At 39.1% G+C, this 9677-nt stretch overlaps 1 pseudogene; it reads left to right on the forward strand.

Annotated features, from left to right (window-relative positions):
* The first annotated feature begins 1225 nt into the window (after positions 1-1225).
* LOC106558911 lies at positions 1226-9302 on the forward strand (annotated as a pseudogene).
* Positions 9303-9677: the final 375 nt, after the last annotated feature.

The raw sequence follows: 9677 nt of genomic DNA on the forward strand, positions 1-9677 counted from the left end.
TAACTTAAGATCTATCATTTTTGAGTAGAAGTGATGAGTCCTTAAAGGAGGTGCCTATCCTTCTTTCCCTTCTCCAATCTGCTCTTACTACAGATTTGATGGCACATTGCATAAGTGGCTAAGAGTCCTAGGCCCCAATCTTTTGTGAAACACATCTACTCTGCCAGTTATGGACTACTGATCCTGGAATTTATGTAGTAGAGTAGCATATTTAATACATCGAGTAACATATTTGTTTATGAGCCTTTTTTCTGTTTCTCACAGCTAAATCTAATTCTAACTGATATGGTTACTCTAGTATTACTTTGAGGGCAGGGCCATAGGTCATAAATGCGTTTATCCCAGGAAACAGGCAGTTTCAGGTACATAATAATCATTCAATATATTTCAATACATAAAAACATAGTATTGATAGGACTGGATATCAAAGAATGAAGATGTGAAAGCACAGCATTCAAAAAATACTAGGTGATGTGGAGCTCTTGAGGAGACACTGGTCATGCAAAGAAAGAGACTGGTCTAGGAATTGCTGGTTTATGGAATGAGAAATAAGAGAACCCATCTTGTCATACTAAATCCATTAGAGGACGTGTTATTGGTATAGGAGAGTCAATAGGAAGCCCCTGTATATTATTGATTAAAGAGCACATGGAGTAATCCATGTTGCTGAGAAGGATTATTTTGCGAGGTAAGTGGCTGCAAAGCATAGCGTAATGAAACAGACTTTGCTGGTTTCAAATCCTGGATCTACCACTTATTCATACATAAATTTCAGCAAATCTCTCAGTCTTTCTGAACTTCACTTACTACATGTGCAAAATGGGTATAATAAGCCCAAACTTGCAAGGGTCTTATAAACACAGGTGAGGTCAGGTATGTCAATGCATGTGTCACAGAGCTCAGCGCAATGTAGATTCTCAATACATGATAAGCATTGCTTGAATTTTATTTTTATTATGGAAATAAAAATTTGAAGGCTGCTAATACCTGCTATTCCTTCACTATCATCATCAGGGATTATTGTGGGGGGAGCTCTCTGTGGTCTGCTAATGCTATCCTCCATTTTATATCACATAAAAATACAAAGGTCCCACCAGCCCCCTGCTGATGTACACATATTTTGATTAACCCTGAGGCAGAAAATCAGTTTGTGATCCTATTTCTACAGAGAGCTTTGGGGTTTTCAGGTTTCCAGGCATATATAAGCCATCATGCTTGTTCCCACATGTTGGTGGAGAACAAGAATGAACAGCTGTTGGTGAACTGGAAAGTGTTAAAGATTCTTTCAGGATTTCTCAACCTGTGGTGGTTGTGGCTAGCACTGGGTTGCCTCATACAGGCAAGTCCTACTTGATGTACTGCTTTGCAAGAAAAAAGCTTGGGGAGTAAAGTCTTATGACAGAGGCTATTTGCTCAATTTCAAGTGAAATCTGTTTCTAACCACTTCTCCAGGGCTACATGAAAGGAGAGTTCAAATTTCTTACGAAACACACGTTCTAATTCTTATCAGCAAATTGCAACCCAATTGTTTTCTGTTCCCAATTCCTACTCCTGTTGTTCCTGTTTCATATAGAGGGAAAATCCCTCATATTAGTGTCCTTTTTTTTTTTTAAGATTTTATTTATTTATTCATGCGAGACACAGAGAGAGAGAGAGGCAGAGACACAGGCAGAGGAAGAAGCAGGCTCCATGCAGGGAGACCAATGTGGGACTCGATCCTGGGTCTCCAGGATCAGGCCCTGGACCAAAGGTGACGCTAAACCGCTGAGCCACCAGAGCTGCCCCTCATATTAGTGTTCTTAAAGCCATCTTTTCTAGCCTGCCACACGTGGAGTTTTTGCAGTTATGTCTTTCACATCATGTTTTGTTTGCTGTATTGGAGTATTCTTATTAACTAACCAACATGCTTCAATAACTATCATCTTAAATATTCTCCCTGGACTCCACATCTCATTATGACTATCACCCCATATTTTGTTTTTACTCCTCTTCATGCAAAAATATATAGCCTCAATTTCCTTTTTCTACCTCTGTCTTCAATGAATTCCTCTCTAGTTTTAACCCAACACTTTACTGAATGCTCTTGTTATACTTACCAATGACGTCCATTTTCCCTGATTCAGTGTTTCTTTGCACCCATCTTACTCCCCTGCTTCTTCCTGCTCCTTGAAATTCTTTCCTTCCTTGCCTCACCACACTACTCTGACTTTCTTCTGTCTCTGTGGTTAGCTCACTCAGTCTTTCTACCAGACTCTGACTTTTCATCCAATCCACTGAATTGTATGTCTCTCTAGGATGTGGCCCTGGGTTCTTTTCTCTCTTCCATGTATACCCTCTCAAAATGATCTCATCCAGTCTTTGGATGTTCAATGTTGCTTTTATTCTGATACCTCTCGAATTGATATTTCTTGCCTCGATATCTCTTCTGAAATTCAGATGCATAGATCAAATAACCATCTGAATTTTTTTTTGGTTTTTTGCAAGCTGTCCACTTAAAGTTATCATGTTAAAAAAATTAAGTTATCATGTTCACAGTATAAGTCTTGATCACTCCTAAACTCAAATGAAATCAAGTAAAATAAAGCAAAACAAAAGCATACTTCTTGCTTTCTCGTTCATCTTCTTCTCAGTATGTATCACCAACCTGAAGGTTGCAAGACTCAAAACTTGCATTCCTCACTTAGTTTAACTCCTACATCCAGTTCATACATCAGTCCTCTTGTTACCCTTGCTTAATATATCTCAAAGCTGTCAATTTCTCTCTGTTTTTATTCTACCATCCTGGACTGGGTCCCCTCCTCTTTTGCCTGAAATACTTTTATTTGTCCTGATGTCCTTCTCATTTCCACTCTGACCCTCTCTAGTAAATTCCCTTCAAAACAACCATAGTGACCATTAATCTAGTTGCTTTTAATACCCTCCTTAAACCTGCATTATACTTACATAAGATCCATACTCCTCAAACGCACACTGTGACCACTCTTTCTTATTTCTCTAAATTAATCTTTTGTATTTTCTCCACCACGGTCATACCACAGCCACATCAGCCTCCTTTTTATCCTTGCAAATTGCAATCCCTTTCCTATCTCCAGGTCTTTGCATTCATGGTTCACTCTGCCTGCAGTGCTTGCTGCTCCTTCACCCAGTTGCTCCTTTCTTTCAAGGCCTTACACAAATGTCAGTTTTCAAAGAGGTCTTCCCTGACCATTCTGTCTCAGGTTGCCCCTCCACATAAACTTAACACAATATGAACATATTTATTTATATCTTTACTTATTTTTTTCTTCTATTAAAATTAAAATCTGTAGAGGAAGAAATCCTACCTGATTCTTTGTTGCCAATTTCCAGCAACAAGGACAGTATGTGTAACATAGTAGGCACACAATAATTGCTTCTTTACCTGAATTGAAAAAAAAAAGGCAAATCAGAATGTTTATCTATGAGCTCACTGGCTTTAGCTAACTTTCATGAAAATTCTAGTTAGAGCAAAGTACCTTAGTGTTGCAGAATACCTTATAGAATAGCATGTCCAGGTCCTATAAAGTTAATAACTATGGTTTAATGTAAAGAGCATCTGATGCTGGGCATGTACAAATCATAAGAAAAACAGAGGTCACCTTACTGAGTTCCGTGGGAAAAAATGACAATATAGAAGTAGTATCAACCATCCTTCCATCTTTCCACACTTCTACCCTGGTTCTATGCAGGTATCTCAGAAATTCTCTTCCCCTCAAGCATAGAAAACATAAGGGGGAATGTTCCTCTTAGAAAATATTTTAACTTCTGCTGAGATCCCTTGAATTAGTTATGATTCACAGCATCCTCAAAACAAGTAAGGAGTGAGATGCAGTCACAACCTTTTATGTATGTTTTGTTATGTTTTATTTTGTTTTACCCATTCCTTTCTCCCCATACTCCTTCCATTAAGACCAGATTTCACCTGCCTGGCATTAGCTCATTATACATTAGTAGTCTTTTTTTTTTTTTTTAAAGATTTATTTATTTATTTATGATAGACATAGAGAGAGAGAGAGAGAGAGAGAGAGAGAGAGGCAGAGACATAGGCAGAGGGAGAAGCAGGCTCCATGCACCGGGAGCCCGATGTGGGATTCGATCCCGGGACTCCAGGATCGCGCCCTGGGCCAAAGGCAGGCGCCAAACCGCTGAGCCACCCAGGGATCCCCTATACATTAGTAGTCTTAACACTTATCAGTTATATAATTCCAAAGAACAGGTTATTTCCCTTTGCTTTAGTCACTGCTGTATCTTCTGACCCTTGAACATATCCCCAGTGCCAGAACATAATAAGTACTTAGTAAATAATTATTGAATAAATTATCTTGTTTATTCCTCAATTTTAAGGTCTTGACCTAATTATAATGCCATCAGCTAGCTTAACTTCTTTAGGGAGTCATGAATGTTGAACAGTAAAAAATCAAATCAAAACTATAATGAGATATTCCCTCACACCTGTCAGAATGGCTAAAATAAAAAAACACAAGAAACAGGTGTTGGTGAGGGTGTGGAGAAAAAGAAACCCCTGTGCACTACTGGTGGGAATGCAAGGTAGTGCAGCCACTGTGGAAAAGGTATGGAGGTTCCTCAAAAATTACCAGATGATCTAGTTATTCCACTGCCAGGTATTTACTCAAAGAAAATGAAAACACTAATTTGAAAAGATGTATACACCCCTACGTTTACTGAAGCTATTTACCATAGCCAAGATATAGAAGCAACTCGAGCATCCATTGATAGATAAAGAAAATGTGGCATTTAAGGAACAAATGAATATTTTTTTAAATGTCTTAAAGACAAACAAACAAACAAAAAGCCCAGACTCTTAAATATAGAGGAAAAATGTGGTTGCAAGAAGGGAGGTGGGAAAGCGGGTAAAATAGGTGAAGGATATTGGGAGTACACTAATCATGATGAGCACTAGTAATGTATAGAACTGTTGAATCATTATATTCTACACTTGAAACTAATATAGCACTGTATGTTATTTATACTTGAATTAAAAAAGAAAATTTAAAAAATTCCTCTCCAGTGATACATCATTCATATGAGTTTAATTTGCCATTTGTATAAATATGTAAAAAGAAGTTCTGAGTTTAGAATACTTGAAAGATCAGAAATCCCCACTCATAAAAACCTTTAGCTGCCTTGTCCCAAGAGTGTGCTTACTGTAACTCTGTTTTCTCTCTTCCTCAGGTTAGAATCCCAAAGCTAAAAATTCCAACAAACCCAGGGAGTATATAAAATGTTATATTTACCGCCTCCCCAAAACAGAATTGTTTTTAGCCAGCCAAAACACAAAAAGGAAATTCTAGCCCATACTGAGGATATTCTGGAAAATCAACTGGATCCTGAATTCCAGAAACAATCAAATAATTTCTGTTCTTCTATCTTTACCCATGCAAGGGCTAGGACCCTCAGGAAAGAAGTCAAGGTCACTGAGAATAGTGAGTGTCCTTGTCCAAAATCATATTTCTCTGTGACCTGATATGTGCTAACTATAATATGCACTCTTCAGCAGCTTTGTATCAATTTATATATAGGTGTATACTTATATATATTCATACCCCAGATAGAAATGATTATGTGTTTTAGTAATTATCTCTGATCATAGGATTAACAAATCCCTTTCCAAAACCCCAAACATTGTCACTGATATCTGCAGTTCCCATATATAAGAAGAACCCAACACTAACTAGACTGGGTGGATCGTCTTCCCAGAGGAAGTCCTATATAATGTGTTTTTCTCAAAGGGACTACTTTGGAGTTCAAACCTGTCCAAAATAAATACTAGCTTTTGAGTCCCTGAAAATCCACTGAAATCTCAAGAATTAGAAATAATATTATGTGAATTACCCTGGGTGTCTATTTTGGTGGTCTCTTTTACTCTTTTTTTTAAGATTTTATTTATTTATTAATGAGAGCGAGGCAGACACAGGCAGAGGGAGAAGCAGGCTCCATGCAGGGAGCCCAATGTGGGACTCAATCCCGGGACTCCAGGATCACACTCTGGGCCGAAGGCAGGTGCTAAACCGCTGAGCCACCCAGGGATTCCCCTCTTTTAATCTTAATTTGTGTTAATGTGAAATAATTTTTCCCAGATTTCCCTGATTATGTTAGATGAAGGTAGGTATTCATCTTTTTTTCACCCGATGTTATGACCTGGAGAAAAATACAATAACGAGTAAATGAAGTGAAAGTGAAAATAAAGGTGATGATAATAGAAGTAAGTAGGTGTGTGTGACTTTAGAACTATAATCTCAGATTAAAAAAATTAAAGAAAGCAAAGCTGGGGGGGTTATAACTAACTTTGTGTACAACATCTTGAGAATTTTAATAATCCATTGTTGTCTATTAGGTACAATCTGTGGCATTCTGTTATTGCCATGTGACCCCTGATCAGTAGTTCGATTATTTTCTTTAAATATCCTTGCAATGGATCAGTACTGACAACACACCTTTTCAGAACACTGTTTGTGGCCATAGCTAAAGTATTTCATTTGTATGTTACTTTAGTTGTCATGAATACTTATAAATTTATTTCCGAAGTGCAAAAGTTTAGATGTGTAAAGCTACACATCTAATAAATGAAATTTTTAAAAAAATTTAAAAATTAAAAAAACTATAGGGCACCTGGGTAGCTCAGTATTTTAAGAGGCTGATCTTGGTTTCAGCTCAGGTCATGATCTCAGAGACCTGGGATCAAACTCCACATGGGGCTCCCCACTCAGTGCAGAGTCTGCTAAAGTTTCTCTCTCCTTCTCCCTCTGCCCACACCCCCGGCCCAGCTCACACATGCTCTCTCTCTCTCAATCTCTCATAAATAAATAAATAAATAAATAAATAAATAAATAAATAAATATTAAAACAATAATAAAAGAACTGTAATCTCAGAATCTTGGTTCTTGTTGAGTAAGAAATTGATATTTATCCCTGTTTTCTGCTTTATTTATGCTGAGGACTCTAGTGGTGACCTATGTGGATGCCATCAATCATGGAGCAGTGCCTTGCTTGGAGAATGCAGTGACAACTCTGGCTTTGTGTGAGAACTAAGTGGCCATGCAGAAGGCAGCTGACCACTACAGCGAGCAGATGGCCTAGCGACTGAGGCTCCCCACAGACATGCTCAAGGAGCTGCTGGATGTGCATGAAGACTGTGAGGGGTAGTTGTTGGAGTCCTCGTGGAGCACTCTTCTGGGGATGACCAACAGGAGTTCCAGAAGAAGCTTGTGGTACTTTTTCTTAGCATTCATCCTTCCTGATCCTTGCGTTTCTAAAATGATGCCTGAAGTTCTACATACACAATCTATAGCTCATCTCCTACTTAGGGTAAAGTAGTGTGGATCCTCATGATAGAATTTTAGAGAACTCTATTTCCATCTTCTCCCTCAGAGCTTGAGAAATTTATTTGGGATCTTTCTGATCTCTCAAGCAAAACCAGCACTGATTTCTCCTTTAGTGAACAGTGGCATGGTTTCTGAACTCCCTAAAGTCACTCCTGAGCTACAACCTCTCTAGATGTACTCACTCTTATTCCCAGACACTTAATTTCCTTAGCAAGTTGTTCTTTATGTTTATTTGTGCCATTATATTATTGAAGATAGAATCACAGGATGCTACAGCTTCTAAGAACTATAGAGAATAGATCACACAACTTCAACATTTCATAGATGAGGAACCCAAGACCCAGAGAGGTTTGAAAGCTTTAGCAAGGTCTTACAGAGAGTTTTCAGAGTTGGCAGTAAATCTCTTGGTTCTAGTTGTATGCTTCTTGCTGCTTCACTAGGATGCTTTTCTTAAGAGGACTGCCGTTAGTCCACCCACCTAGTAGATTTCTTTGGAATTTGACCTCTTCTGTTCCTTTCTTCTGGTGATATCCCTATATATTTCCCTTGCAGGAAATCATAAGGATAAGAAGGAGGATCTCTTGCTGTAGAACAAAGAGGCATCTGTTAAATGGTGCCAAGCTAAATTGGATCAGCTTTCAAAGGCCCTAACAGAAAGTATTTCAGCAGGAACTTTCTCTGTTCCTGGAGGGCACAAGCTCTACAGGCAAGCAAAGGAAAGGACTGAATGGAACTATTCGCAGGTGCCCAGGAAAGGAGTGAGGGCAAGGAATAAGGTGAGCATGCGGAGCCTACAGAATAGAGTCAAAGGGGTCTCCAGATAATCTTAAAGCACAGCACCAGTTGTGGGTGATAAGAGCATGGGGATATCATGACAGATTGCGTGAACTTTTAAGGCCCACTATTTGCTATTTACTCCTCAGGAGAGTGGAAATGCCTATTCTCCCAAAAAAAGAGTATGGATTTCTGAAATCCACGAGAGACAGAATGGAAATTATTTATTTCTTCATCCAATTATATGACAGTCATTATGCCAATGACTGAGGATTTATGATGTAAAGTTAGAATGCTTGCACTCAAGGCTGATCAAAGTAAGAGTTAAATAAATACACTATTGCACAGAGAGTGATAACCTGTGATCCTGGGCTGCACTGGTGGTAGTAATAAATGTAATAATAATACACTACTGTATATACTGAACTGTTAAGCCCTCTCTCTGGATGTTTTAATTTAGTCCTTGAAAAAATGTTATGAAGCATCTATTCTTATTACCCTCATTTTACAGATATGAACCCAAAGGCAGACACAGGTTAAATAATTTGCCGAAAGTTACACATCTAGCAGATAGCAGGGGAGAACATCAGCATGGATTCGAGTCTGCATTTGCTATGGGACATATAGTCCAGGAAAACTTCTCCAAAGAGGAGGGGGATGTAAACTTTGAAGTATTTGTATGTGCTGTTCAGGTCGAGATGTTATCCAAAGGGAAGAGCCCTAGGGAAACATGCAAATATATGAATGCATCAGAGATCATGGGTTTGTACAGATGCACATAATACTGACTGGTTGTGGCCTGTGGAGTGGAGGGAAGGGGCCCGGGGGGATGGCCTGGAGGGAGATATAGAGGGTCTCTGGTCACGCTAAGGAAGTTGGACACTTTGTAGGGGGGCTCATGGAGTATTTTATGTCAAAAGTAAAAATGACATGAATGGTCTTGTTTGTATGGAACAAATCACCCCGGTGGAAATCTAGGTCCTTTGTTCCTTCTTGATTCCTTAGGCAAATGAGATCTGTTAGAGCTTTTTGCAGTCATATGTGGCAATAAAGAAATCCATCCTGCAGGCAGATAAAGCCCTCACTTGTGGGGATAAGGCCATAGCAAGCAAGGGGCAGCAGGACTCTACCCTTTGGTGGATAAGCTCCTGCATTGCCCTCTTATAGCCCAACCAAAGATCTTTCAAAAAATGATGAGCTTCCCCTTCTTCTATAGGATGCACCCTCTTTAAACCTGAAAACAACAAGCAGAGTTGTAGCTGTATATCAGCCAGTCAAGGCCTTTCTCATCATATTTTCAAACCTGCTCTTCATGATGTGACCACCCTTTCCTTCAAATTTGATTTTGTCTCTGATCTCAAGAGGGTAATGCTCAGGCCTGAGCTTTTACTTTTTTCTCTTTCTAAAATCTGCGTAGGGATTTGGAGCAAGCCAGGAAGGAGGCAGCATGGCTAAGAGAGAAACAGTGGAAGCAGCAATAGCAGACAGAGGCTTGAGAAAGAAGCCTCAAGGAAAGCAAGAGCCAACTAAGCAAGAAACTGG

This window comes from Canis lupus, chromosome 6 (assembly GCF_011100685.1).
Source record: "Canis lupus familiaris isolate Mischka breed German Shepherd chromosome 6, alternate assembly UU_Cfam_GSD_1.0, whole genome shotgun sequence".
Lineage (NCBI taxonomy): Eukaryota > Metazoa > Chordata > Mammalia > Carnivora > Canidae > Canis > Canis lupus.